A 26898-nucleotide genomic window follows, 5' to 3' on the forward strand; every position below is an offset into this window, starting at 1 on the left:
GGGCTGGACTGTCCCGCAGCGAACAGAGCCCCGACTCCCGCTCGCTTCTGCCCGCTCTTCCTCCCTTCCTTCGTCCCTCCGGTCTTCCGCGCCTCGGCTTTCCTTAGTGGGGGCAGTGAGGCCGGCGAGGAGGCGACCGTGCTGTTTAGTCCTTGGCAGGGTGCTGGTACCCGCTGCCGAGAGGCCCCTCCGGGCTGGAGGGCGGCGGCGGCCGCTGAGCCATGGAGCGGGAGGGGAGCCGAGGGCAGCGGGGCGGTGGCGGCTGGGGCCGGGCCGCGGCACACACTCCTGCCTTCCCTGTGCCTGGAGACGCGGCGCCCGGAGCCCGCGATCGGTCTCGAGGCGCAGCAGCTCCGCGGTGCACGTGCGACCGAGCCGCGTTTGTTTATGGCGGACCCGCCTTCGGGCGGAGCACTCGGCCGCCGCTGTCCCGGGAGGGGGGGCGGGGGGAGGGACCGTGGCGGGGGCGGGGGCGGCGAATCTTGCCTCCGGACCCCGCCGCGGTCCGGAGCCCCAGGCGCGCCTCCGCGTCGCTGCCTCCAGGGAACCCCCAGGAGAGAGACCCGCGCGCTCCCTGCCTGTAGGAAGTCGCGGTGAGTGCACATGGCGGGCGGCAGGGACCGACTCCTGCGAGCCGATCGCGGGACCTGGGCGCTGTCAAGGGCAAAAGGGAAGGCGAAGGCGGGAGGGAGGGATGCCAAGACGTCCCCTGTGGCTGCCCAACAGGCCCCGGGAGGGCACGGCCGACGGGAAGCGGCGCGCCCGCCCGGCCCAGTGCATCGCCAGGGAGGACCGAGTCCTCCGGGACAGCGCTGGTCGTGCGCCTTCGCCTCCCCACAGCTCAGGTCCGAGGCCGAAAAGGGGGGGGACCAGAAGGGAAGACTCCTCCCCCCAGGAAACGGCGCGAGAGGGGCTCAGAAGTGACCCTTCTGCCCTTTCTCCCCCGGAAACAAGAGCGCGAAATATCAGCGCCTTCCCCGGAGGTGCCTCAGGCCTCGGGGAGGCGCGGGCCGGACAGAAGGAGGGGGCCAGGGAGCCGAGACTAGCGGCGAGGCCTTGCGCAGCGCAGCGGCTGCAACAGGGCCCAGCGGCCCGCTCTCCGGCAGCCGGACTCAGCGCAGCCGGAATTTCGGGGAACCGCCTCTGGGACGGGTGCTTCAGGCCGAGGGTCCTTGCGCGAGCATTGGTAGGGGCCAAGGTGATGGGCAGGAGGCTTTGGAGTAGGGAGGCGCAGTAGGAGACGCGGCCGTAGGGCATCCCAGAGCTTTCGTTCCGGGGCCGCAGGAGTCCTCTTGTCCCCCTTTTCTCTTTCCTGCAACCCTGGGAGGGTCCTTCTTTCTCCCCCGCCGCGGCTGTTGCGCAAGGCCCAACCCCTTACAGGAGTCTGACTTCTCCAGATTCGGTGGGACACGCGTGTTGGGAGGATGCCAGCTTCCCCGGAGCATGGGGTCAGAGGGCAGCAGCAGGGCACGGGGTACTGGGGATCCTTCGGCCAGATCAGAAGAGTGTAGGGCGCCTGATCTAGAGTCGGCTCGGGGAGGAGAAGATGCCAGGTTCCCGGGGTTCCGCCCTAGAATCTTCGTTCTGGGTGCCACCTCTCTCTAGCCCGGCCCGGCAGGAACTTGCCGCTCTGCACAGAGCGGGACAACGACGCGGTACCCGCCTGCCTCCTCCGCCCCTGCATGGTTTGGCCTACGACCACCTGCAGCAGTTTCTCCTGACCTTTTCCTAAGAACCCCTCTGAAGGGTAGAAGTTCGAAGGCGTCGGAGGAGTCGAAGCTCCCTCGGTGGGAGGGACAGTGTACGCAGAACCGGGCTTGGCCCCCACCTGTCCCGGCGCCAAGCAGAACCCAAAGCGGCGGCTTTGGCTCCGAGGGCTGGTGCTCCGAAATCACCGAACTGCGGGGGCACCAAAAGCCGGGCGCATGAAGGAAGGACCACTTGCCCTTGGGGTTTCGGCTCTAAGAGCGTGTTCCTGTTTCACGCAGAGGGTCAGGGCGGCGCGGGAGCGGCGCGGGTACGCAATGCCCCAAAGCGGGGCACCAGCCCATTTCCCTGCCCACCTCGAGCCCTGAGCTGGTCTGAGACAACGGTTGTCGTCTTGGGGCTTCCTGGAGAACAGGCTCCAAGGGGAAAAAGACTGCGGGCTGGACCCCGCCGCAGCTCACACAGGCAGGCCTCCGAGTGCGCTCCGGCACCTCCCTGGCTTCGGGAGGATTTAACAATTTCCTCACCCCCACGATTTCCGAGCCTCAATTATGGGCCCGGGAGAATTCCTCCCGGGCTTGAAAGGAATTACGCAGATCCCAGAAACATGCCTAAGTGGAAGTAGGAGAAAACCGGCAAGTATAAAGAACAGGAACTTTCTCAAACCAAATTTCCCGGATTTTACGGGAAAGCGTGGTTGAGATCTTGCTCTCGGTCTTCACAGTGGCAGCTGCTTATGGTTTGAGAGCCAGCATAACAGCGTTTGAAGACTCGCGGATGTGTGGGTGTGGGACACTTCGAGACTCAAAATCTGCCCTAGTGGATGCCCAGGCAGGCACTGTATACCCCAACAGCACATTTACACACACACGCGCGCGCACAGCGATGGGCCTAAAGTCCCCCGCAGCATCACCGAAAGCACCCACAGTACTTGGGCGGGAACTCTGAGGTTTCCCATTTGGGAAGGACAGAAGGGACAGATGTCTGAGTGGGGTAGTGAAGGAAGACACCCCCTCCCCCCCCCACACACACACCTCCACCACGCGCCTGGTTGGGGCCCGCCCAGGTGTCTCCCTACAGGAGGAAAAGTGAGGCCCCTAGGGCTCTTAGGACGAGAATCCACAGTCTAGAAGCTCTCTGCACACTGAAAAGAGCACTAAATAGTGCTAATTAGAGTAATCAGGAGCGTCCGCGGTGGCTGCGGGTTGGGACACCTGCTGCCTGTCCCTTGCTCCAGGGCTTCTGTTGCGGGAAGTGCCTCTGGTCTATCTTTGGACCTAAACCGGAGTGCTCGCTCAGAGCATTCAGATGCGCCAGCAGGGGAGAAGCATAGATACAACGAGAGACCCCAGTCCCGGGCCTCACACAGAAACTGGCCCGGAAGGAGCCTGCAGAATCTAGAATTAAGGGAAGCTGGGGGCAGGAAGAGGGCAGGTGGGAAGAGAAGTCCGACACCTTGAGCCCAGCAAGCTCCCAGCTCGCCGCCTTCCTACGGGGCGCCGCCACTCCAAGTCGGCGCCTGAGTGCACCTCGAGGTGCACAAGCACGCCTTCGCATAAACCCCACCTCTTAGAAATTTTCCATTAGGAAACTGATCTGGAAGAAAGTGAGGCCCCAAGAGGAAAGGGGCGGGCTCAGGCCTCCCCACATCTGCTTGGATTTTCCGCCTCAGATGCTCAGCAACTGTTTTCGCCCGGGCAGCGCCCGGCGCCTACCTGAGGCCCATCCCCCGCGGAAGCCGACTTTCGCGTGAGATCAAGGGAGAAACGTGCAGATGTTCCACCGGGGATGGGCTCCTGGAGAGGCTGCTGCGGTGGCAAAAAAGCATCAGTGACCTTGCCACTAAGGAGGTGGGGGAGGCGGGCACCATATTTGAAGAGGGTTGAATCTCAGAAGTGGTGTTTATGTAGAACTTCAGCCTCTGGAATAAGCCGGGGCAACAGAATATGCCGGACTTCGGAGTCTTCAGCCTATTCGATTTGTAAACTCTTGTCTACATAGGCAATTAGCCAGATATGGTTACTCCGGAAAACCCCGATTGCGTCCAGCGTCTACTATACGGTTATCACGGCTGGGAGGCTGATATGGTCTGAGGTATCCATCCGAAAGAGTACTTCGAGTTTCCACGCCTTTCCTTCTGCATCCAATGGAGATATCACCCACTTCTCCTGGGGTCATTGCTACTCCCAGGAAGGATCAGACTATTACAATACCACAGGTCATTGTTTAAAAGTAATTACAGGTTTCCAGAGCAATTTCCTAATGATTCATTCCTGCTCGTTTCCGAGTAGCAGAGGGAGAAAAGTTTATATCTCTTTTGGTTTTGATTTAAATAAATTCTTCCACCGGAAGGTACTCCTTGGGAGAAAGTTTTTGTTTTTAGGTTGGTCGGCGTCTCTCTGGACTATCTGATTACATCGCAGGAACCTAGGGCAGATCCGCTCTGGTGCGCCGGGTCCAGAGACCTCTTAGTGCCTGAGAGTTCTCCCTCAGCAGGGGTGCTCAGGGTCAGGGGCAAGCAGGAGGCATGGGGGTGGGAGGCTATTCCCATCCCCACCAGGCACCTATCTGGGCCTGCTAGAGGCGGACTCCGCTTTCTGGGATTCCGAAAAGAGTGCCATCCTTGTCCTCCGACTCCGTGGTCCAGGACGGTTTAGGATTCTGGGATTGGGGGCTCCAGGCAGCCGACCGGGGCAGTGCCTCCAGTCCGAGGAACGGAGTAGCTGACTGCCTACTTCTCTCCCTCCCTCAAAGTGATGCATTTAGGGGAACAGAAACAGGGCCCCTGGTAATTAATTACAGTGATCTAAGTCCCTGAGCGAGGGCCACGGGGATGCACCAAGCCGCGCCCCTTTGGGCGAACTGACAGCCAGACGTCTCTTCTAATTTTACCTGCAGATGAGAGGGTACCCTGCCCTTGCCTTTTTCCTTCCCTGTCTCCCAGGCCTGGCCCTGCTTTCTCCCTCTTCTCTGAGAAGGTGCCCAGGGTCTTTGGCGCGCCCCTCCCAATGCACAGACATCCAATGTCTTCCGGGGAGGGCCAGGGGCCCCTAGAGCGCCTGAAGCGTCCCGCGCCCCAATATCAAGGTTCAGGGACGGGCTAGGGATCCGCAGCCGAGTGGGTGGGGAGCCGAGCGTCCCATGCTTCCTCCCTCCCACCATTCCATGGCCCGTCCAGCCTCAGCTGTCCAATCCCAGGGGAGCTCACGACCCGGTTTAAGGGAAACGTCACATCAACATGTCTGTTCTGGGGAGAGGCAGCCCATCCGCACCTCTCCCCACCCCCACCCCCGCCGCCACCACCCCACACCCACCCTTTCACATCCAACAAGCTGGGGATCCCTTGGAAACCCTGAGCTGGGGGAGTCCTGATAGTCTGGTGTGCCTCCAAATTCCTCGGTGGTTATATCAATTATACACCACCTTGAAATCTGAAAACCAATTAGTTCCTTAACGACGGCACAGAAACCGCCATTCGAAAACATCAGCCAAAATATTTTCCTTTAAAAAACAAATTCTGTTCACCAGAGGTTAATATTTTTGCACATCAAAGAAACAAACAAAAGGGCTTAATTTTTTTTCTAGCAGGTAATAATAGTAATAGCTAACCCTTAATATAAGGCCGACTGTGATATAGAGCTATATGGGATTTTGAAGACACGAACTCGTTTCATTTAATCAGTGTAACCGGGCTATTTGCAAAGCAAAGCGAGCATTGCGGAACCTTCCTCCTAATCTAAACTAATCTGTAGGAAGAAGTATGCTGATCCATTCGGGATTTAATAGAGGGAAAGCTACAGACAGGCGGGCGGGGTGGATCAGCCCCCTCCAGCCTGGCCTTGGCACGCAAGACCGCCCAAACCCAGGGAGTGAGCATTTTCCCTCTTGTCCAGGATTTAAAAAAAATTTTTTTTCTCTCCCCTTTTAAAGGCCGGCGTGGATGGCAGTTTTCCTGAGAGGTGTGTGCCTAGGAAAACACTCTTCTCTCTGGGGAAGAGAAGGAAGCGACGCCCCAGCCGAGGGCCGCCCTCGTCCGAGGTTCCGGGAGATCCAAAGGCGACCTTCAGATCTGAGCGGCGGCGGGGCCACTGTGTGCCGGCCGCATCCCATCTGGCCAGACGTGGAGCCGGTGACGGGGCTCCCATCTCCAGCCCTCCCGGCCCTGGGCCGAAACCCTGATGGGGAACTACCAGGCGCGGTCGGTCGGCGGGGGCCGAGAGGCAGGCTTCCCGGTTGCTGGAAGTCTTCTTAATTCTACAGAAGGGTCTACTCGGGTCTCCTGCTCCCGGCGCAGGTCGCGGCGGGACCCTCGGAAGAGGATTGTTTCGGACAGAGTTCACGGTGCGGCCCCGCCTTTTTCGGGCGCAGGAGCTCGACCCGCCAGCGTGGTTAGGAACGCGGAGGGCGCAGGCAGGCGGAAGGGGGCGCAATGCGCACGGCCGCAGGAGGGGCTCGGGCAGCAGGGCGGGCGGCGGGCTCAGTGGACAGAGGCAGACCAGAGCGCGCCCGCCGCGGGGTGTAGTACACACGGAGTGGGGGGCTCCGGGCCTCCGGAGAGGGCTCCGCGCACAAGGGGTGGAAACTCAAGCGCGCGCGCCCCGCTCTCGGTGGGCGCAGCGTGCACTGCGGGGCCTCGGTGTGCAAGCGGCGGGGGCCCGTGCGCGCGCGCCAGGAGGTGTGCGGAAGGTCCCCTGTGTGCGTGGGTCTGAGGACGCGGTCCCAGCTCCGCCGCCGGCAGCGGGTGCTGGTCTCCCGACCTCTCGCCACTCGCGTCTCCCTGCCCCACCTCGGCCCCTCGCCCGTGATTCTTTGCAGGCGGGCGGTGGGGTCGGCGGGCGAGGGCCGGAGCCGGTGCCGGCGGGTGGAGGGATATCTGCTGGGAATTAGAGGCGATTGTTCTCGTCCAGGCTGCGCCAAAACCCGCGTACCGTCCCCAGCTTGCGCGAGCGCGTAGACAGCCCGGCTCCGGAGTCGAATTCTGGGGCGGGCGGCTCAGCCTTCTTGGAGGGCGCCCGGGTGTGGGAAGAAGAAGGTCCCGGTCCGCTCCTCCGCCCGTCGCCGCCTTTTAACTGACGCGGGTCAGGATCCCCTTTGGGTGCCAGAGCAAATATTTCGGCGGAGGAGGCGCGGGATACAGCACGTGTTCATATAAAACGAAAGAGTTTTAAAATAAGCATTTTTTCTCAATTCAAGATATTTTCCCTGGCAAAAACATCTTAGAGCTAACATACAGGGTAGATCCTAACAAGCAACTTATGAATTTTTTTAGCCCCAACTCCAGTACCGTCTTTATTCCTTAGCGAAGGCAAAATCTTGGCTATTGCACCAATGCTCCTTTTGTCTTGCTGGTGTAGACAAAGACATTATTTAATCTGACTACGGAATTTTCTGTGCTTCTCTCCCAAAAAGTTTTTTAACCACGTGTGGTGAGTTCTCGGACGATTCTTGGCTGGGTGAGCAGATTTTTACATTCGGGGGACCCTTCTCGCCGCCTTTCTCTTTATGGAAAGGATGGTCAGGGTGCAGGTGTGAGCACGACTCAGCCGAGTTGTGCAAGTGCTTCTCCGCTCCCAAGGCCGCTTTATTAGGGTGGTTTGACTCCTCATTTCAAGGTTGCATTTAATTTTGGAGAGTTCCTACCAACTGCCAGGCCCTGAGCTGGAGGTTGCGGGACGGGAGAGGAGGATACACGGAAGAGTTTATTGAGAAATACAACTTTTGAATAAATACAAGCAGGCGTGGGGGAGAAAAAGCGCAGACGGGAACGCCGTCGGAGGTGCACGGTTCGGTGACCAAATAGGCGCTGGCTACGCCTGACGAGGCCACGCGAGCCATTTTCGACTTGTTTGGGCGCGCTAGCACCTTCTGAACCAAAGCAACAGCTGCAAACACCTTTTAAGCACTTAACCGAGGTAGTGAGTCCTAGAAAGCTCACGTGTGAATTAGCTTTACTTCCTGGATAGCTGGGGACCAGGGAGGAAAAAGATCCGTGCACAAATAATTTGTGTTTATTGAAGTTTATTTAAAATAATTGACCAGAAAATGCCTCCTTGTTTAAGCAACATAAAGGGTGCTCCACTGAAAGCTAACTGACTTACATTTCTGTTTAGCCTGATATCTACACTATTATTTTTGGAGACGCTGTCAACTCTGATAAATGAAGGAAAGTGGAAGCTGGTAAAGAGCCACACCTGCAAAAGGCTTGAATTCCAGGGCCAACCCCGCCCATCTGTGCTTTAAGGGTATTTGGACCTTGATTGTTTGAGATCCAGCAGTTGGATTTTCTGAAAGTAAATCCCAGAAATGGAAATTCATGCTTATTATCTTGCACGAGCATTTTAATATCTGAGTGGTCTGGATGGAGTCAAGAGGCAAGGATTCTTCCTTCCATAGCTCCAGCAGATTTTGTAATAGCTGCAAACCTGAGGGTAGAAAAGCAATCATTTCGACGCAAGAGCAAATTCCCAGCTAGAAGAAAAGAAAAAAGCCTCCCAGTGAGGTTAGACAATTTGTATTTGTACACAAATCCTTTGAATATCATTTGATGGTAAATGTATTCTCTTAGTTATTTTTGTTGATCTGAATTTCTCAGCAACCCTTTTTATGTAGGAATTTGGGGATTTGCTCTCAGCAAAGATGACTAATGGATCTTTTAGGAATCCATGCTTTCAAGTTGATTTTCTGCGTTGGTCATGGAGGCTGCTTCACTTTAGATGCTTTATGAGATGTTGTCAAGGGAACCTTGGGTAAAATTTCTGAGGAGTGTCTCTAAACACATTATTCATAATTAAAAAATGATTCATTAGAAATCACCAGAAAAATTATGGCAAGTTATGTTCAAACTTGTTTTAGACCATGTGGAATAAATAAAATTATTAAGGTCTGGTTGGGTAACACTGCCTCCCAGCCGTCCTCTGATCGTGCCAGGAGGACTTGATATAACTTCACAGATGTGACAGCTGCCGTGGGACATGAGCCAAAGGACATCTGTGCTTTCTCCAGGTATTTCTATATTGATAACATGAGTTATAATTCCATCCCTTCAAAGACTCCTGAATAGCAGAGTCCAAAGGGTGGGGAAAGTAGCACTAATAGGAGTATCTTTAATAACCTTAGTGTTTTTTAAGGGGAAATAAAGGCTGGAAACCTCCACATGGTAGAATGGTAGAGTCTGAAAGACAGAATGAACCCATTGGGACATAGACCCACCTAATTAGAGACCCACCAGCTGATGTTTGACAGGTTTTTGGGCACCTTAGTGGTGAAATTACCAAGACAAGCCATCCTGCCACCAAAGTTTGCAGAGAAAAACAATACATTGAGGTCTCTAGGTTTTAGCAATATGAACCTCTTCAGCTGGTAGTGATGTGGTGTGACAGTTTTCAGGGCTGGTCAAGGCCATTTAGTGGCCTGTACCTGTTAATGCAACTTCTGAGGGCATTGAGTTTACAGCCTAACTTACCTTGAGCATTGGCAGATCTGTGGCAATATATGTCAGTTGCCAGTGTTTATGTGGGGAATAGGGATTTAATAGGGCAGTTAATTTACTAAAAAAACCGAAGCTGCTGTACTTACTAAAAATGCTCTCATTTGTGTACCTAGAAGGATAGATAGAATTTTCAGCCCCATGCGTGGTCAGATGCCCTGTGGTGTGACTTATTAGGTCATTTTAGATCTCTTCACAGTCAACTAAATCATGGGCCTGCATGGTGAGTCACCTGCCATGTGAGGGTGGTTAAAATAAACAGATTGAGGGCTGTATGTTCCAGACCCTCCTTATTCCTGTGCAGTCTAGAGCCAGACTAACTTAGAAGCAGCTTGCACTTGATGCATCACAAGGAAGCCGGTCTTTGAAACACAGGTCTTTGAAGTGGGGAGTCCTCAGCACTCCTGGCCTGCACACTGTTCCTCATTCCAGGAACAGTTACGATGGCCAGAGTGCCAGAGGCCCAGCCTTGCATGATAAAAGTGAGCTCCTGCCACGGAGGCTTCTTAGTCCTGATGATGACTTTGAGGAACTGGCCTGCTAATGTGTATCAAGGGCCTTAGAGATGTTCACAGCTTTTAAACCACTAATTCTATTTCTGATTATGTGTCCTATGGAAATAATTTCTGATATGAAAAAGCCTTTTCTCATGAACGTTTGTTTGTGTAATGGTTAAGGGTGCAAGTTTTGGTGTCAAGCCTCATTTTGACTTTTCTTTAACCCTGTTTTGTTATCTGTACAATGGGATAATAGCTACCCCATAAGTTAATGAGTTTTAACTATAAAAATCAATGACAAATACAATGACCGTAAATGAATGATATTCTATAATGACTAGCACATTTAGCACACTGCCTAGGAGAAGGAAGTATTCAATAAACTGAAGCATTATCAGCACAGCATTATTTATATTAAGCATTGGAATATTAATGTTTTTAATATTAAACTCTGGAAACAAGCTATCCTAAATGGGTGAAGGTTAATGAATTGTGTTGGTATATATATATGTATATTCAATAAAGAGTTATGCAGCTGTTTTGAAAGATTGTAAAACCTGTAACAACATGGCATGGTAAATACCTTCTAGGGGACAGATCATGGGGGCCTGGCAGTCGTTTCCCAGGCTCTCTTGCAGCTAGGGTTCTTGATGTGAATTAAATATGGCCAATCAGATGCTCTTCTTTGAGAAGTAAAGTGGAAGCCACCCTTCTGCTGCCTTTGTGGTTCTGCTGGTGACTCATGCAGTGACTACTTTGTTAAGGGGTGTGTATGGTAGGGGAGGACAGTGTTACCAGAGGTCCCTGTGGCATTGTTCTGAAGCCAACAGTTCCAGTGATGGTTTTCTCACCCTGGCTCAAAGCTAACAAGGGTGTAGCTGGATTCTGCAGTCACAGTGGCTGGGTCCTGGCCCCCCACCTTCCTGATTGGCAATGGGAGCAACTGCCCTGGCTGGCCAATCCTGCATGTTGTCCATTCCTGGAGAGCCAGCCTCTCCTCTAGTATGTCCAGTGGTTTTGTAGGCACCAAAGTCCCTCCATTAAATCTCCTTCTGCTTAAGACAGCAGCTTCTGTTATTGGCAACCAAACCCTGACTGATGTACATTGGAAAACATGCTGGTGCATAAAACTCTACATATTGTGTGATCCCAAGTAAAGCAAAACTAGAGAGAGATGTACCAGAAGGATATTCCTTTAAGTGTTGAGTGTAAGTGTCTTTGGATAGTGAAGCTATGAATGATTTTTCAATTATTTTCATTGCCTCCATTTTTTTAAAAGCGGCTTTATTGAGATGTAATCACATACTGTGAAATTCACTCATTTCACATATACAACTCAGTGGCTTTTGGTATATTGACAGATGTGTGTGACCATCAGCACATTCAGTTTTAGAACATTTTTATCACCCCAAAGAGAAACCCCACCAGCTATTAACTCTCCATCACCCCACCTGCATCACCAATGCTTGCCAACCACTAATTTACTTCCAATCTCTATGGATTTCCCTATTCTGGACTTTCATATGAATATAATCATATGGTATAGTGTCTTCTGTGCTTTGCTTATTTTGCTTAGCATAATGTTATGAAGAATTGCAGCATCCATGGTGTCTGCAATGTCAGTACTTCATTCCTTTTTATGGCCAAATAATATTCCATTGTATGGCTAGACAGCACTTTGTTTACCTATTTGTCTGTTGATAGATATTTGAGTTGTTTCCACCTTTTGGCTATTATAAATAATGCTGCTATCCCCCTCCAACTTTTATTTTAACCACATCAATTTCATGACAAATATTTAGTAAATTTTATAACAAGGCAAGTCTAGGCTAATAACTAGTACATTTGAGTTTGGTGTTAAAAAGAAGGCAAGACTGTAGATTTCATCTTCAGATTGGCCAGTTAGCTTAGTACACAGTAGAATTCTGTTCCAAGCCAGATTTACAGCCTCCATCTGCACCCCCACGTCCAGTGGACCAGTCTTTAAGTGGTACTCTTGGTCACCCCTTGGACTTGGAAGGGACACCAAAATTCATCTCCTCTATTCAGGAAACAGCTTTGAAGCCAGCAGGACTGACTGTGGTAACCTAACAGGAGTCCTGAGATTTGACTGTTATATTTACTGGAGTCCTGGAAATATTTTATATCATGATCTGGGATATGGTTGCATGGCATTCATATGAAAAATGCATCAGCCTATGTATGTTATGTTATTATAACATGTGTATGCTATTATATTTAAGCATATGAGAGTTACACCCCAATTAAAGAAAAGGAGAAGTCAACCATGGGGTTTCCCTCAGATCTCCCATTCCAGCTGCTGTTTCTTCCTTTCTGACCATTTCTAAGTGACCACATCTGGTGAGGGACAGAGCTGGGATTTAGTCCAGTTCTCACTAACTTGGGGTGGAGCTCTGCTTTCACTAGGAATTTCCATTCCAATGCCTAGAATCTCTGTGATTTTTGAGACTTGTCCCCCAAACCACATGACCAGTGAGTACCAGGGCTGATCTAGGGGCCAGATCTCCTGGCCCCAGGGCACATGCTCTGTCTGTCCCATCAGCATCCAGCATCGTACCAGACACATAGTGAATGGCCAACAAATATTTGTTGAGTCAATGTGACCAGAGTGGGGTTATCACCGAAGGCCAAGCAGACTGCCCGTATGTCAATTGCTGGAAAAATGAAAGCAGGAAACTTGATTCTTATTTTTTTCTCATGCCAACACCAATGGATGCTGGTTTGTCACAAGAGCATGGAAAGTTCCCACTGGAGTCATCAGCGCTCTCTGGCCAGACCCATGAAGTGTTAATTTTAGCTTTCGATGACCGATGCCCCTGTACAATTTAGTGGGTCAGGAGGAGCATGAGCCACAGCTAAGATGAGTCCCTCGGAGAGGTGTTCTTTCCTGTGGAGTACTTGGCGAGTGTTCAGAGACTTGATGCTTACACGTTTACTTGGAGAGAATGTCTGCTGTTTTGAGTCTAGTCTGAGAATTGTGAGCTGTTCCTTTAAAATATTAGGAATCTCTGCTATCACTCAAATTTTCCCAGAGTTCATGCCTTAAACATGAGTTCAGCCTGCAGTGCCAAATACCAAAAGGGTATATAGTAATAACCATAAAATAAACAAAATACTTGCTTGTCCCTAGATACTCTGAGTTGAAAGATACATCATAGGTTGACTCTCAATTACTTCAACTGAGGAAGTGTATATCACAGAGGTTTCCATGTCTGCCCAGTTTTCCTCCTTGAATCCTAGTAGGGAATGAGGGTGTCCCATGCTGAGGGGAGACACTTTGGGAGGAATAATAGCTGCTGTCTGTAGCTGCCCTGGGCTCACTAGGGACAGGACTTTCCAGCAGAGCCCAGATTCAGAATGCATAAGAGGAACTGTGTACCTTCTCAGAGGGTCTGCTCCTTACCTGACCAGACCACAGGCATCTCCAATTTGCATGCATTTGACCTTGTGCATATGCTGTACACTATACACAACCCATCACACCTGGTCCCGGCTGCATTAGCTGTACTCAGGTCCGTTTTGAACTGTTGCCTGGCTGTGGTCCCTGCTAACCCACAGTATGGCTTCAGCAGGTTGTGTTCTTGGCTTGCTCAGTAAGGTTTGCATATTCTTTGGCTATTTTGTTGCATCCTTCCATAATTAATTTAGAAAAGTTAGTGGAAAATGAAGAAAGGAAATCATAGACCTCATGAACGCAACACAATAGAATCAGATAGGAATCATTACATGTGAAAGTGTGGGTCTTCAGACTCAACCAGACACTCCAAGATATAAAACTGCTCAACTGGGGATTCAGTTGTGAAGGAAAGGAAAGTAGTAAAGAATATGTATGAAATGCTAGAGATTAGACATTAGAATTTCATCTAAGGGCAAACAAATAGTTCATAAGGAGAATTCTAAACTCCATGTAAATAGAGCAATATAAAAGGTAGGATAGAACAAGACACACCATTTTGTAAACCCCTGGTGAAATTATGGATTTCATCACTGATCACCTGATCATTCACTGCTAACCTCAGGGGCAGGAGAGAAAGAGAGAGAGAGAGATCTCCAGAAAAATTCAGAGATCTTACATGCCCGCTCATGGAGCATATAGTGCTTACAAAGTAATAATGCTAAAAAAAAACTCTGAATCTACTTCAGTCCCTAACTAAACATTCTAACTATGAGTTTTCAGGAAATACAAGGACAGAGAAATATGTTAAGTGGTATCAGGGAATGTTACCAGCAAATCTAGAATGTGGGAAACTCTAGGAAAGACAAGTCGGTTTCTCTTCAAATAAATAGCAAGGGAAGGGGAGAGGGGAAGGGAACCTGTGGATGGAAGGCTCTAAGAGACATTAGCCAAGTGCACACTAGAGGGACTCTGTTTGCATCTTAGTTCGTGCAAATCACCTGTTAAAAACGTATGCGCAAATCAGGGAAATGTTTAGCTTGCCGGGATAGTTGATGCTGTCAAAGCACTAGTGCCAATTGTTTAGGTATAATGATACTGTACTCATATATTTTTAAGAGTTCTTATCTTTTAGAAATACATATTGAACTATTTACACATTTAAAAAAGTATCTCAAAGAAGAAGTGTAAGTTAGAAACTCATAAGAATTTTTAGTTTTCCAAGGGTCCATCTGTTGTTCCAGCTTCTCATGATTGTCTGCAGGGTGCCATTCCAGGAGTGCATTATAGACAAAAGCTGAGGCCACAAGGCAGACTTACCCAGCTCCATTATTCCTGACCTCCTCAAGAGGACAGTCTCAGGCTGTTACTGAACCACACAAACCTGGGTCCACCTGCCCGCTGCACAGCAAAGCCAAGCACTGACACTGGGCTGCATGGAAGAAGGGCGTTTATTGCAGGGTGCCCCGCAAGGAGAATGGGAAGCTAATGCTTAAGATCCTGAATTCCCTGTGGGCTTACAAGCAAGGGTTTTTTATAGTGTGTTTTTTTTATTAAGATATCATTGATATACAATTCTATGAAGGTTTCGCATGAGCAACATTGTGGTTACTACATTCCCACCTGTTGTCAAGTCCCCGCCACATACCCAATGACAGTCACTGTCCATCAGCATAGTAAGATGCTATAGAGTCACTACTTGTCTTCTCTGTGCTATACTGCCTACCCCGTGCCTCCACTATCTTATGTGTGTCATAATACCCCTTAATCCCCTTCTCCCTCCCTCCCCACCCACACCATCCCCAGTCCCTTTCTCTTTCCCTTTGGTAACTATTAGCCCATTCTTGGGTTCTGTGAGTCTGCTGCTGTTTTGTTCCTTCAGTTTTTGCTTTGTTGTTATACTCCACAGATGAGTGAGATCATTTGGCACTTGTCTTTCTCCAACTGGCTTATTTCACTGAGACTAATACCGTCTAGCTCCATCCATGTTGTTGCAAATGGTAGGATTTGTTTTCTTCTTATGGCGGAATAATATTCCATTGTGTATATGTACCACATCTTCTTTATCCATTCATCTACTGATGGACACTTAGGTTGCCTCCATGTCTTGGCTATTATAAATAGTGCTGCGATAAACATAGGGATGCATATATCTTTTTGAATCTGGGATCTTGTTTTCTTTGGGAAAATTCCTAGGAGTGGAATTCCTGGGTCAAATGGTATTTCTATTTTTAGCTTTTTGAGGAACCTCCATACTGCTTTCCACAATGGTTGAACTAATTTACATTCCCACCAGCAGTGTAGGAGGATTCCCCTTTCTCTACAGTCTCCCCAGCATTTGTTGTTGCTTGTCTTTTGTATGTTGGCCAGCCTAACTGGTGTGACGTGATATCTCATTGTGGTTTTAATTTGCATTTCCCTGATGATTAGTGATGTGCAGCATCTTTTCGTGTGCTTGTTGGCCATCTGAATTTCTTCTTTGGAGAACTGTCTGTTCAGATCCTCTGCCCATTTTTTAATCAGGCTATTTGCTTTTTTGGGTGTTGAGGCATGTGAGCTCTTTATATATTTTGGATGTTAAACCCTGATTGGATATGTCATTTATGAATATATTCTTCCATACTGTAGGGTGCCTTTTTGTTCTACTGATAGTGTCTTTTGCTGTGCAGAAGCTTTTTAGTTTGATGTAGTCCCATTTGCTCATTTTTGCTTTTGTTTCCCTTGCTCAAGGAGATATGCTCATGAAAAAGTTGTTTATGTTTATATTCAAGAGATTTTTGCTTTTGTTTTCTTCAAAGAGTTTTATGGTTTCATGACTTACATTCAGGTCTTTGATCCATTTCACATTTACTTTTGTGTATGGAGTTAGACAGTGACCCAGTTTCATTCTTTTACGTATAGTTGTCCAGTTTTACCAACACTATTTGTTGAAGAGGCTGTCTTTTCTCCATTGTATATCCATGGCTCCTTTATCATATATTAATTGGATTTTTATCTGAACTCTTTATACTATTTCAGTGATCTTTCGCTCTGTTCTTGTGCCAGTATCAAATTGTCTTGATTACTGTGGCTTTGTAGTAGAACTTGAAGTCAGGGAGCATAATCCCTGCAGCTTTATTCTTCCTTCTCAGGATTGCTTTGGCCATTTGGAGTCTTTCATGGTTCCATATGAATTTTAGAACTATTTGCTCTAGTTCATTGAAGAATGCTGTCAGTATTTTTATATTGATTGCACTGAATCTGTAGATTGCTTTAGGCAAGATGGCCATTTTGACAATATTAATTCTTCCTACCCAAGAGCATGGGGTGAATTTCCATTTATTGGTGTCTTCTTTAATTTCTCTCAAGAGTGTCTTGTAGTTTTCAGGGTATAGGTCTTTCACTTCCTTGGTTAGGTTTATTCTTAGGTTTTTTATTCTTTTTGATGCAATTGTGAATGGAACTGTTTTCATCATTTATATATAGGAATGTCACAGATTTCTGTGTATTAATTTTGTATTCTGCAACTTTGCTGAATTCAGATATTAGTTCTAATAGTTTTGGAATGGATTCTTTAGGGTTTTTTATATACAATATCATGTCATCTGCAAACACTGACAGTGTAGCTTGTTCCTTGATGATCTGGATGCCTTTTATTTCTTTGTGTTGTCTGATTGCCGTGGCTAGGATCTCCAGTACTATGTTGAATAGAAGGGGGGTTAGTGGGCATCCTTGTCTTGTTTCCAATCTTAGAGGAAAGTTTTCAGCTTTTCACTGTTAAGTATGATGTTGGCTGTGGGTTTGTCATATATGGCCTTTATTATGTTGAGGTACTTGCCTCTATACCCATTTTGTTGAGAGTTTTTAATCATGAATGGATGTTGAATTTTGTCAAATGCTTTTTCAGCATCTATGGAGATGATGATGTGATTTGTGTCCTTTTTGTTGATGTGGTGGTTGGTGGATTTTTGAATATTGTACCATCCATGCATCCCTGGAATAAATCCTACTTGATCATGATGTGTGATCTTTTTGATGTATTTTTGAATTTGGTTTGCGAATATTTTGTTGAGTATTTTTGCATCTATGTTCATCAGGGATATTGGTCTCTAATTTTCTTTTTTGTGTGTCTGGTGTCTTTGCCTGGTTTTGGTATTAGAGTGATGCTGGCTTCATAGAATGAGTTTGGAAGTATGCCCTCCTCTTCTACATTTTGGAAAACTTTAAGGAGGATGGGTATTAGGTCTTCTCTAAATGTCTGATAAAATTCAGCCAAGCAAGGGTTTTTAAGGGCAAAATTATGGGATCAAGGATACAGGACATCTCAAGGATATAGGATTCAAGAGTTTATCTATGGCCTTGGGGGGAACTGAGAATCCCGTGGCTATTCAGTTTGTTTCCCCTTGGTTTGCAAATTCCCCCGTTCTTTAATCTCTAACTGCCCAATCTCATTCCCCTTCTCTGAATCATCACTAAGGACTCAGGACTTCTCCTTGATTTGTTAATGAGAACTCTGAGAGGCTTCTCCAAGAGGGGGTTACCGGTGCATCTCCTGCCCCCAACCCCTGCTTCTGTTATCTCCATACTCCAGCTGGTCTAAGCTGTGCCTTGAGGTATAAAGGGAAGCAGGGCCACCTATGAAACGTACAGGGCCCAGTGCAAAATAAAAATGTGAGGCTTCTTGTTCAAAAAGTGACACTGAAGGCACTGAAATATGAAATGTTTCCTCTTTTCCATTTTTCTGTGGTCTCTCTCTCCACCTGTCATCATGACTTTTTTGTGCTATTTAATGTGACTTACCCTAGGGCATGCTTATATTCCCACAGACCCTCACAGCTGCCTAAGGGTACTGCCTTGCAATGCAGTGAGCTTGTATGCAGCCCCCAGCTACTCAGGTCCCTTCCTATCAATCACCCCCTGAACACTCTGGCCAAGCAGAGGCGTCTAAGTCAAGCCAGGCATCTCTCCTTCCCACGGGTCTGCAGCCCCAGCCTGCAGCTGACGGGCACCCCACACAGGGTTACCTCCTCTGGGCCAGGACATGCTCTTTGCCTGCACCAGGGATGGGTGAAAAGCACTTCTTTGAGCCATGTTGTCTGCAAATAGTTATGTTCTTATTCCATGCCTTACAATCATATTTATTATTGTCTTCCTGTGCTGACCAGATCTCTGATGCAGTTTTGAAGAGAAGTGTTTAGAGCAGACATCCTTTCTGCATTCCTGGTCTCAAGGGGGAAGTTTTCACTATTTCATTGTTAAATATGAGGATTTCTGTAGATATTTCCTCCTCTAGATTATATAGGTTCCCTTCTATTTCATTGTCTTATGGCTTCTTAATTGGTGCTCCTTTAAATGTAATGTGCTTTTTCTCTTTTCTCTAGCTGCTTCTAAGATTTTTTTGGGGGGAGGTTGTTTTTGGTTTCCTTAATTTTACTGACTTGCCTAGAAATAATTTTCTTTGTATTTGCCCTGTTGGGAGTTGGCAGAGCCTTTTGAATCTGTAGTTTGACATCTTTTGTCAGTTCTGGAAAATTCTCTGCTAGTGTATCTTCCATTACTGCTCCTCCCCATCCTCCCCATCAGCTCTCCTCCACTCCAGTTATACCTATGTTAGAGCTTTATGCTGTGTTCTACATGTCACATACATACTTTTCTATATTTTTCACCCTTGAGAAAATTTTATCCGGTATTCAGACCAGGTCTAATTTCCCATCCAATTAGAGCACAGCCCTGCTGAGGTCTCAGCTCAAAGCCTGGGGTGTTTTCCAGGCCCTGGGCTATCCAGCACCATGCAACCTGTGTCAGTTTCCTAGAGTTGCCATAACAAATCACAACAAATTGTCTGTGGCTTAAGACAACAGAAATTTAGTCTCTCATGGTTCTGGAGGCCAGAAATCATGGTGTCATCAGGGCCATGCTCCCTCTGAATGCTCTAGAGACACATCCTTCCTTACCTCTACCAGTTTCCCGTGTCCAGGCATTCCTTGGCCCATAGTGTATCACGCCAATCTCTGCTTCTGCTGTCACATGGCATTTATTTCCCTATGTGTCTCTGTGTCCTTATCTCCTCTTATAAAGACATCAGTCTTTGGATTTAGGGCCTATTCTAAATCAGGATAATTTCATCTGAAGATACTTAGCTAATTACATGTTCAAATAAGATCACTTACTGGGGTTCTGGGAAGACATGATTTTTTGGGGTACACTGTTCAGCTATTGAAAATTCTGCCTCGATTTTTAACTTCTTTGCAGCAGCTTTCTGGTTCGTTTTTCAGCTCTGGGCAGCAAATACCTCACAAACCATATGGAATGTCAAGTGCATCTCTCTGCAGTTCTTTTTCTTTCTCTGGGATTTTTGTCCCTCAAGTACTGGCTGCCTTGGCAGTCCTAAACTCAATTATTTTTATTTCCCAGCTTAATGAGACTGATACAGACTTTAGGCTGCTGCTTCTCATTCATCATCTATGACATGTGCTTGAAACTGGAAAATGTTCCAAGGGAAAAATCAGTGGCTAATGTGGTGCCCCCTCAATTCATTTCCATCCACTCCAGGACCAAGAGGATTGCATACTAGATGTCTTGGTTGTTCTTTGATGCTCTGACAGCTGTCCTGTATTCTATCCAGCTTTTGTAGTTGTTCTTAGTACACAGTTTGCTGTGATACTTCCTTATAAATAGAAATAAAAGTCAAATATGGCATTGCTTTATTCTAGGCTCATGTCTCCAGACCGCCAGGTGAATGTCTCCTACATTGCTTTTAGAAACCCAGTTATTAAGGGATGGGCCTCTTTGTTTCCCCCATCCCCTTCTTTTTACTGTGTTTATAGGGAGACATACCTACAAGCTTGCTTCTGTTCTCTATATACAGTGCTGCTTGGGATAGGAACACTTCTGAAATGTAGAGAAATAAATGATGAAAAAGGCCATGGGAAATAGTGGGACATATTGGAGCTACATGGTGCTCCTGTCACCTTCTTGCCTTATAGGATCCTTAATGCAATCTTACCTTCAGGCATATAAAAGGAAAATCTGCATGAATAAGCCACACAGTATTACCTTTGCATGCTGAGGTCTGAGATTCTGGAGCAAGGAGGAGTTATGTCTATACGGGCATGTTTCAAAGGGAGCTTTTCATAAGGTGGCATGGCTGTTACACATTTTTCCATGCAGAATCCTCAAAAACCTACAGTACAGGTACTATTATTGGTCCATTTACAGGTGAAGAAATGAGGCTTACTAAGTCAATTAAACTAAGCTACTAGGTAGATATTATTTAACCTCTCTGTTGCTCTGCCTTTTAGTTCATTTATTCCTTTATTAAAACTTTGGTTTTTTTACCATAAAATGCACTATTATGGAAGTGAACTCTTAATTAAATGAATGAGCATTTGTAACTTTTAGTTTTTGTATAATTTCTAACTTTTATGGAAGTGTTGCAAGAATAGTATGAGAAATTCTCGTATACTCTTTACCTAGATTCACCAATTGTTTCCATTTCCCCCCCTCATTTGGTTATTAATTTTCTCTCTCTCTCTCTGAATCATTTGAAAAAAGTTGGAGACATTATTCCCCTTTATTCCCAAATGCTTAACTATTGCCTAAGAACAAGAATATTCTCTTACATAACTGCAATACAATCACTAAATTAGGACATTCATAATTGTAAGATTACTCATATTTAATCCAGAGTTTATATTCATTTTTCACCAATTTTCCCAATAATGTTCTTTATGGCTTCCCCTACCCTCACCCCTGGATCCAGGATCCATCCCAGGACCATGTGATGCATTTAGTCATCATGTCTCATTAATGTCCTTTAATCTGAAACAGCTCCTCCACCTTTCTATCTGATGTTCGTCGTCACTTGATTCAGGTCATGTGTTGCCGGTACCAATGGTGCGTTCTCATTGCCTCCTACCAAATGGGACATGGATTTCATTGCTCTGTTACTGTTGATATTAAATCTGATCATTTGACTAAAGTGATATCTGTCAGGCTTTTCTACTGTAAATTAATCCTATTCTCTTTATAATTAAGGAGCATTTTGTTGGGGATGGTACTTTGAGACTATATAAACACCTTATCCCTCCTGAGGCTTTGATGAAACTGTCCCTTCCCTGTGGTAGTTCTGTCTTTTCTCTCTCTCCCTCATCTTCTTTGGTTTGTTTTTTCTTTTTGTGAAGCACATCCTCAATTAGCTTCCTGAGAAAGGATGCATGGGAGGACAAGTTTTTGAGATTTTGCATATCATCCTGCCCTCATCATTCATTTGCCAGTTTTACTAGTTATAGATTTCTAGATTTGAAATTTTCCTTCAGAATTTTGAATGCATTACTTTACCATCTTCCAGTTCCAGTGTTGCTGTGGAGAAGTTGCTGTCATTCTAATTCCTAAAATTGTGAACTACTTTTCCTGTTCCTTAAAATAAAAAAAAAAATCTTTGGTGGGGTCTTCCCCCCTATCCCCTCCATTCATTGTGCCAGATGCTCTCTGGCCTGTTCGATCTGGAAAATTATTCTGTTTGTTATCTGCCTATCACGTTAGAGGATGTATCATGTTATAATGCCAGGAAAAAAGTCTCTAACATGACATTAGGGGATGGTGTGTGATATGATAGCACAACAGAGCAAAGAACAACAATAAAACAGAACAAAACAATCAAAAGGGAAAGGTCCTGTCTGTCCCCATGTTAGAGAAGGAGTCTGATCAGAAGCCCTGTGGGGTTTGGTGGGCCATGTGGGCACTGGGCTTCACTGTCGTGTGATTGAGAGGCTATCTGTCTTTCACTGGGGGCCCCAACTACTGGTGTCTGTTTTGTCCTGGGGCCCTCTCATTCCTCCAGGGACAAATCCTCCAATTTCTTGCCTGGGGAAAAGACACCTTGTTTCCAGTGTTCTGGGAGCTGAGTGGGAGCACTGGCAGTTCAGCATATAGATGTTCCCTTAATTCTCCTGTTGTCCATTCAGATCCTACTCCTGCCTTTCACTCTACCTGCTCTCCCTGAGTGCAGGGCTTCTGTAAATGAAAGATTTTGAGACAAAATGTTCAGAGAAGAAGTGTACTTGAAAAAGATCTGGGAGTCCAGGGGTTAGAAGGAACAGACCGTCAAATAAAATCCAACAGGCATTTAAAGGAAGAAAATTTCACAAAACGACCAAGGCTACAAAGATTACAGTTAGTCTGTGCTTGGCAGAAAAACAGTGAATTTATCACACGATTGTCATATCCACAAAGGTCCTCACAGATCTCCAAACAGCAGCATTGCAAAACTCTGGGATAAAGTTGTTTTTGCTAAGAAGTTAGTAAGTTAGAAGAAAGGCTCAAGATTTCCTTTATTTTGGTGACTATTTTCATTTGCTGATCTCAGGTATGATGTGGTTTTTTCTTCCTGACTATGGGATGAGATGTGCATGATTACACATAATGAGATGCCATTTGCTTCTACAGTCCCACTTCGTGGTCAAGGTCCTGGCCCTAAGGCACATGAGTTGGTTTTTATGATTTTTTATTTCAATATTCATGAATTTGATGTTTGTTTTATTTGATTAGTAGTTTGATTTACATAGGTGTAAAAAGAGGTATTAATTAATAATAATAATAATAATAATAATGGTTCACAAAATTAGGGCCATATGACACCAAGACCTAAGAGTTAACTCTTGTCTGGATGCTCTGTAAATCTACTTGTACGTGTCTAAAGCGTTTATTATTATCAGTTCATCTACTGACCACATGCACCGAGAACCAGCCATTTATCTCTACCTGGTTTTGCCTGCAATACCTATATCTGGAGGGACACCTTCTTTCTCAGGTTTGTTGAAAAGTTGTAAGCTCATGATTCTGTGAGTGGCTGGGGTCGGGGGGGAGGGGAGCTGGGCTGCATGAAACATTGCTGGGGTCATGGTCCTCTTGGGGCTTGCTGGGGCTGGGTTACCCAACGGGGTTCACCTGCCTGTGACAGGACCCCCTGGGCAAGACTGGTTGAGGCTGAGCTGCCTCCGGGCAAGAGCCCTGGGATGGAGAGGACACTAGGGACTCTAGACCTGAGAGCCAGGCCCTGGGGTGGGACGGGAGGGAGGCAAAGCCAGAAGCAGCATCCAAGTGTTGGGTGACAGGGATGTCTGGAGGGTGGGCTAGCTGGGATGCTGGATGGCTGGGCCTTTCGCTCTCTCTCTGGGGAGTCCAGGCCCTTCTTTCTCCTCTGGCTTCTCCACATGCTCTCTTCAGCAGGGTAACCACTTCTCACAAGGTAGCCTGAGGATCCCAGAAGTGTAAAAGCAGATTCTGCCAGGGCTTCTGAGGTCCAGGCTGGGAACTGGTGCAGCATCACTTCTGCTGTATTCAGTCGGTTAAAACCGTCATGGGCCACCCAGACTCAAGACAAGGGAGACAGATGACACCTCCTGGTGTGGGGAATGACAAAAAACTTGGGACATTTCTTTTCTACCACACTAAACAAACGTGTTAGTTCCCTAGGGTTGCCACAACAAATCACCACAAACTTGGGGGCTAAAACAACAAACATTTATTCTCTCGCAGTTCTGGAGGCCAGAAGTCCAAAATCCAGGTGTTGGCAGAGCTGCCCTCCCTCCAAAGCTCTAGAGAAGGATCCTTTCTGCTTCTTCCAGATTCTGATGGTGTGGGGTGTCCGTTAGGTTGTGGCTGCCTCCCTCCAGTCTCTGCCTCTGGCTTCTTCCCTGAGTCTCTGCATTGCTGATTTCTTTCCCCTTTCCCCTTTCTTCTTTGTAACAACACCAATCATTGGATTTAGGGTCCATCTTAAAGTCAGGATGGTCTCACTCAAGGTCCTTAACTTGGTTACATTTGCAAGGATCTGATGTCCACATAAAGTCACACCCACAGGCACTGGGGATGATGTGTTGGACATACCTTCTTGAGGGACACATACAGCAAGCATGACTCTATTTATCCTGCTTGGAATATGTTGTAGTCTCTGGATATGTGGCTTCATGTTTCAAGTAGTTCTGGAAAATGTAGTCATTATCTTTTAAAATCACACACAAACCACAGTTTGCCAATCCCATGTGCTAGACCTTCTCATACTTTTCTCCATAATTTTATACTTTTTCATATTTTCATTTCTTTCTCTTTACTGTGTTCCAGATAAGTTCTTCAGATATATCTTCCAATTCATTAATTCTCTTTTTAACAGTGTGATCTACTGTTTAATTTATCCAGTGAGTTTTTCTCTTCAACAGTTATCTTACTGTTTTTAGAAGTTGTTTGTTTTTCCCTTGATCCTTCCAAAATGGTGCCCAGTGGTTTCCTTTTGCTTATTCATGCATTAAATGTATCCTTTCTTCTTTAGGTATTTGATACTTCATAATTCTGCATGCTGTTTCTACAATAGAAACATCTATAGTCCTTGGGGAATATAAAGCTGTTCCTTATTTCTGTTAGCTTTTGTTCACAGTGAGTTGTCTACCCAAATATTTGTTGATTTTTGTTTGTTAGTCATGTTTAATTTTAATTGGTGGGATTCTTGCCAACTAGGGGAACATTTCCTTCAAAGGGAGTCTACTGCTTCTGCTAATTAATGGGGATGCCCCTGCCCTTCCATTGCAGATCATCTAAAGACCCTTCAAAGATTTTTTCTAGGGTAAGAATCTCAGATTCAGGACCCCCATGGGACGCTACCTTAGGGCAGCCCCACCCCCTCCCCACCGCCAGAGGGTCAGACCAGTTCCTACCACTCAGATGCTCTGTCACTCTGACCCCACCTCCCTGCCTTTGAGCCAGTCCTGAGCATTGCCGCCCTACTCCTTGGTGACTCCTGCTCGGCTTCCAGTTACAAAAACCTGGTGACCCCCATCTACCTCCTTTCCTCCCTGTCCCTTCTCAGACTCAGCTTGCCTTCGTCTATTTTGTGGCATCCCTGGAGATCTCTACTACATGAAGAAATACGGCAGGCCTGAGATCTTGGTTTTGTGGAGCAAGCCAGCCCCAAAACACCTCATTTCTCATGGTCTGGAGACAATTCTTTTGTGAAACTTCTCTTTACATGGACATATACCCTTGTAACTAATTTGGTGTCACTTTGGATGGGAACAGGTGGACTTATGTACATACAGCCTCTTAGATCCCAACCTGCTCATACATGGAGGAACTTTGGTGCCTACCTCACAGGTTGACATGAGGATTAAACGAGACTATCTATGTGGAAGAGCATATCTATGAACATAAAGATGCATTTTAGTTCACCTATAATATTAGAATAGCAAGGGATGCTCTCTAGGCATAGCTTCAGTACCTTTTCCCTCTTCTATCCAGTGATTATTCCTCACTCCCACAGTAACCACTTGCTCTGAGAAAATGCTAGGATAAGTGTATAAATAAAACCATGCTTAAAGCATGACCCCCTTCTAGCAATATTGGTGTTCAGACCAGGGGCAAGTCCAAAGGAAGGAAGCCCTGATCATAGAATTTGGGACATGCACCTGGCTGTTTTGAAGGGTCAGAGGGGAGGGGTACTGCAATTCTGAGCTTTTCTGCCTCCCCTGAAATCACAGTAAGTGTTCACTGGCCATTTGCTTAGTCTGACAATAGAAACTGCTACATTTGGAGAAATCCTATAATTATTCCTGGCTTTATTAAAATGAACAGCTGAAAGAGTGTGATGCAAAATCCTCTTACATATGACCCTCTCCCACGCTGAAAAAACAATCTACTACATGTTCACATTTATCTAAATCTCTGAACAGTCATGCTCTGCTGAGTTATAATGGGGAGTGAATTTTCCAACGGTGTGATTTATGGGCCTTTCACAAATGGGGCTTAAATGGGGCACCGACAGTTCCACTCCTGCAAGGGCTGGGCTGGGGGCCCTTTGGCCCAAAGGAGCTGAAATGAGCTGGTGAGAGGCAGGGGAGAGGCTGGGCGGGTAGGTCAGAGCACCACGAGCCGGGGCACACAGCCAGCCCCAGCTCTTCCATTTGGGAGCTGTTCGTCTCTGCAATACTAGATTATTCGGTTTTGTTTCTCTCAAGGAAGAAATAACACATGTTGACATGAAGATTGAAGGCGGACTCTCACGCGCGCCACAGACGGCACCAGACACGGAAACATTAGCACCCTTCCCTGCTCCTGCTTCTCTCCCCATAGAACTGTTTGGGGGTGGAGGTAACATTTCCCTTGATTTTTCTTTCTTTCTTTTTTTTCTCTCTGCTGTACATTCCAGCCAGCACAGTAAGGATGGCATGCTTGGTTGAAAAATGGTCCCCCAAAGATATGTCTACAGCCCAATCCTTGGAACCCATGACCATGACCTTGTTTGCAAAAAGGACTTTGCAGCTGTGATTAAGGATCTTGAATGAGGAGATCACCCTGGATTACCCAGGAGGGACCTTGATGCCATCCCACATCCTTCTAAGAGAGAGGCAGAGGGAGAATAGGCAGATGCACCAAGAAGGTGATGTGAAGATGGAGGTGGAAACTGGAGTGATGTGGCCACCAGCCCAGGAACGCCAAGAGCTGCCAGTAGCTACCAGAAGCTGCAAAAGGAAAGGAAAGACCCTTTCCCAGAACCTGGGGAGGGACACAGCCCTGCCGACTCTGTGATCTCAGACTTCTGGCCTCCAGGACTGTGAGAGAAAACATTTTGGTTGTTTTAAATCATTCAGTTTGTTGTCGTATGTTACAGCAGCTCTAGGAAACAGAGATGTGTATGCCTCTAATATCACTCCAGGAAACTGATGAGATTGTACTTGATGTTACAGTGCCCAGCTCGTCCCTGCTCTGCACAGGGGTGCCTTTTGCAGGGGCAAGACTTGTCTGGATGCTCAAGAAAACAGAGT

General features: G+C 47.0%; 1 long non-coding RNA gene across 1 annotated transcript; it reads left to right on the forward strand.

Annotated features, from left to right (window-relative positions):
* The first annotated feature begins 466 nt into the window (after window positions 1-466).
* On the forward strand, window positions 467-26898 carry LOC118971761 (uncharacterized). The gene is made up of 3 exons (XR_005060411.2): window positions 467-593; window positions 5638-6048; window positions 26283-26898. It is a non-coding gene; the product is annotated as an uncharacterized lncRNA (long non-coding RNA).

This window comes from Manis javanica, chromosome 3, assembly GCF_040802235.1.
Source record: "Manis javanica isolate MJ-LG chromosome 3, MJ_LKY, whole genome shotgun sequence".
NCBI classification, from domain to species: Eukaryota; Metazoa; Chordata; class Mammalia; order Pholidota; family Manidae; genus Manis; species Manis javanica.